We start from the raw sequence: 4574 nt of genomic DNA on the forward strand, positions 1-4574 counted from the left end.
GATGTTATACTTGGAGGCACTTATGACAAGTGGCACCAGGAAACTCAGTTCAATCAAAATTAATTTTGTTCTCCTTTTCCTATCATCAGTTTATTGTCACTGGTTCTTATCCCACACAGGTAAATTATAAGGCTTAGTTGACATTTCCTTTCTATCATGTTAGCACATCAGCTTGCTGCCATCTCCTTTGTCAGTTCCTAGAATGAATCCAACAGTTAAATAACCAGAGTCTTGGCAAGCTGCAAGTCCTTTTCAGTATCAAAGCTTTAGGTGATCCTTTGCAAAGCTGAAGCTGAGATAGAAGACCTTAAAAACCTGTAAGAAACTGGATTGCTAGGGAAAAAGCCTTGTAACAAGGTCTTTCCGGTATTGGAATGACATTCACACAATGAAAAAGCTAACTCCTCTCCTCAAAGTAAAAATAACAAGACCTCTATTTAACTGAAACCTGGTATAAGTTAGCTAACATGCAGACAATCTGCTGCTTTTGCAACATAAATTCCCTGAAATTCTGTTATCATGTTATCATGTGAAATACATTTCATTTTTCTAAGTTGGCTTTAAACAATTCAGTGTGAATACAGGAGATGAGGCAGATGGCCTTGGTCTTTAAGTGACTTCCATTTAAAAATGTGTTTGTTTTAGTTGATATGTCTCTGTATATGTGGATATACACATGTGTGCCAATGGCACAGAGGACAGAAGAGGGTGTCAGATCGTGTGGAGCTAGAGTTACAGGCGTTGTGAGCCTGCCCATATACCTGCTGAGGACCTAACTCTGGTCCCTTGCAAGAATAACAAGCACTCCTAACACCCTGAGACATGGCATCAGCCCCACTTAAAAGCAGGGATTCGAGAGGTTTCAAGAGGGTTCTAGAGGGATGGTTCAGTAGTTAGCCTTTGACAGGCAGTTGTGAGCATCTGAGTTCAACCCCAGCACCCATGTAAAAATCAAGTCCATAGAAAAAGCCAGTGGCAGAGGCAGATGATCTCTGGGGCCTACTGGCCAGCTTGTCAGGTTCAATTTGAGACCCTGTCTCAAAACTAAGGCAGAGGATGATTAAGAAACATACTCAATGGCAACCTCTGTCTTCCATATGCATACACACGTACATACATATACACATCAACACAAACATACACATAACACACACACATGAGAGAGAGACAGAGAGAGACAAAGAGACAGAGACACAGAGAGAAACAGAAGGGGTGGAGAGAAAGAGGGACATCCTTAAAAAAAACTCACACCATGTCTTTTGATGGCTGATTGAACGCTAGTAAAGATTTCTAATCACAGGCAAACATTCTCATACAGTTTCCACATCTTTTGAACCTTTGATTTTCTCTCCTTGTTATTAGCTCCGTCCACCCTTTTCCCAACCAGGATTGTGACCCTATAATACTATATAACTCCCCATAAGCCTATGCACTCCTTTGCAATAGAGGAGAGGCTTTCCCCTTAATTCAGACAGTCTTTTGAAAAAGAATTATTAATCCTTATAACTTAGTCAAATTCTAGCTAGAGAAATTACATTTTATTTCTCTACAATTTCTCATGCCATTCAAATTAGAAGAAATTCTATTTCATATTTTACTCAAGATAAAGCCTATTTCAGAAGTGGGCTACTTAAAGGGGCTTGCCTTTTCTGACACAATAGAGGCAACATTTTAAGGCGTGTGACTAATCCCCCTGGGGCAGAAGCTGAGTACATCCAGATCTTTTGGGAGTAAAGATACCTCCAATGCATCAAATTAGTTTTCATTTTATGCCTACAGAAGACAATCTTGTTGGACAGATTTTCCCCTCCAGAATTTTACCGAATCTTCTGAGATTTAGAATCAAGGCAGGAGCTACTTGGTAATGATGCATAGATGACGCATTATCTAGAGATGACACCGACATCATGTTGTCTTGTTCTCAGTGAGAACAACCCCATGTGCCTTCGCTGTACGCCCCTGTTCCTCTGTGAGTCACCGAGTGATAGATTGTCCAGGAAATGTGAGTGATGCTCTCATGCCTGACAACTAAGGCTTCCTTCCGGCCTGGGAGTGAGAGGGAACAGTAAATCTTGTACACCGCAGGCCTTCACTGTTGCTTTGTGTTCATTTGTCTCTCTTACTAGTTTTTCCCATTGTTCAAGTGCAGGGTCCTCAAGGGACTGTGGTTTATAAATAAACATTGTAAGTTGTTACTGTGTTGAAAGATTTATTTGCCTCAAATGTGGAATTTTTTTTAATAACCAAAATTTCTCTCAGGAATAATTTTGTCATCCTGTAACAGAGAAAGACAGTGCAAAGGTTCCTGCAGAGGTTCCTCCATCCTGTTTTCTTGCCAAAGCCATTTCATGTTTAACTAGAATTGGATTTTCTTGATGGAAAATTACCAAACGTTATTCTAGGAACCTGAGGTTAAGATGCCCCTACTAACTTAGCTTCTGTTAAAGAGCCTGCTTGTGTGTACCTTCTGCTCCAGTTAACTGCTTATCTTAGCTTCTGTTAAACTGCTTGCTTGAGCAGAACCTCCTCCTGCTCCTGAGCAAAATAAAAGAACATGGGTTTTGTCTTTAAAAAGCCTCTTTCTCTAAATGCTTGGGACTACACTAGGGTCTCAAATACCTGAGTTTAGTCCCAGCCAGCTGGAATAAAGACATTCAATTATCTATAAACTATATCTGAGTATTCATCTCTTGTGGGATCCCTGAAACAGCCCATATCTTAAAAAACTTTATCATCAAAAATGACTAGATAAGTATGTGCATATTATATCTTGTGAATGCTAAATACCACTGACAAAGTAAGCACCACTCATGCTGGAAGACTCTTGTAAAACAAAATTATTTGGCACACACAAACTTACAGAATATTTGAATAGTAGAATATAAAAAATATGAAGGAAAGTTACTAAAGGAAAGATAAAATTCTTGCCTTATCTACATACCCTCTTCTCTTCTACCTCTGCCTTCCAAATTCCAGTAAATTGAAGAATTGGTGATGTTAACATTCAGTGAGTCAAAGTTACAGAGAGAGACAGAAGGAGCAGAGGTTAGTCAGGCTGAGATATGAACTACAATAGACTCTCCCATAATCAAGACTGAACTTCCCAATCCACTGACTGCATAGTGCTTCCTCTCTCTGGGAACTTAATACACTTAACAGTCAAGTGACTTTGCACAGACTCCCAGGGTTGAGAAGAGTAGAAAGTGCAGGCTAGTACCCCAGCTATCCTTGTGCACATTATTTACCTCACTGTGGTGACAAACTATGTGACAAGCCAGTTGGGGAAGGAAGTGTTAGTTTAGGCTCATTTTAGGAAGTGTAATCCATCACCATGGCAGGAAGAAATGGATGCAGGAATGTGAGGAAGCTGGTCATTCATGTGCTATTCATAGTCTTTGAAGCAGAGAGAAATGAATGTTGGGGCTCCTCTCCCTTCCTTTCTCCTTTTTATCCCCTCTAAGAACCTCATCCATGGTGCACTCACATTTGGAGTGGGTCTTCTCTCCTAAATTAATCCAATGTAGAAATGCTCTCACATGAGTGTTGTCTGACAGGCGATTCTAGATCAAGCTGACAATATTAGCCAGTACAGTCCCAAAATACCACTCTTCCCTGTAGTAGAAATGTGCTGAAAGGGGCAAAAATTTGGGTATTTGAATGCTATAGCCTTGATTTGGACTAAAGTTTGGTTAACTTCAAGTATTTGCCCCATTAAGTTGCTGCAGGGTCATATACAAAGACAATGTCTTGTGTAGAACCCTAGAAGCATTGAGTTTGGAGATGAGCAGAACAGGCAGAAGACAAAGGATCCTTGGACGCTAAAACATACCAGTGAATCTTAGTTTCCTAAGTCCCCTACTCCATTTATCTAACAAAATGGAGACTAAGAGTCCTCTGATCCTGATTCTGGAGAGGTGTGCAGGAAGGCTACCAGGCACACATGACACCACAATGCATTTTCTTGGGCTCAGTGGTGAAAGTTCAGTGCTGCACAGCTTACAGTGGGCACCCAAGGACCAGTGTGCTGCTTCTGCCTGACTTCCAGGGCATGTCAGGAAAACATCACTGATAGCCAAAATGGTTTACATTCTGGAGTAGGTAGTAACAATTATAATTCTAAAAGTTCTCTCAAAGTTGAGAGTTAGAATGATGTTCTTTATTCAAGAGCTTGGATATCATAACAATACCATGATTTAACTTCAATTCACAAGAGTCAAAACACACAGGAGCATCTGAGATAAGGTTAAGATAAGATAAGATAAGCATCGGAGACTAACAGGGTTCAAAAGACCAGGAGTCAGTTATCGAAAGTATCACAGATACTGGTTACTTATACTGTCCAAAATAAAGAGAAAGGCACAACTAGATGCTACAGCACCTGAAAATGGAATATTGTGAGTCTAATTTTTTTTATTTTCTCTGAGTAAAAAATATAAATGAAATCAAATGTAACAATCTCCCTGGCTATTTTTAAAATTTTGAGATAATTGTATATTTACAGGAAGTTATAAAGTTAAGCTTTACGAAATTATACAGCCACATACCTTTGATACATTCTGCCAAGCTGTAACACC

Source organism: Arvicanthis niloticus, chromosome 4 (genome assembly GCF_011762505.2).
Source record: "Arvicanthis niloticus isolate mArvNil1 chromosome 4, mArvNil1.pat.X, whole genome shotgun sequence".
In the NCBI taxonomy this organism is placed as follows: Eukaryota; Metazoa; Chordata; class Mammalia; order Rodentia; family Muridae; genus Arvicanthis; species Arvicanthis niloticus.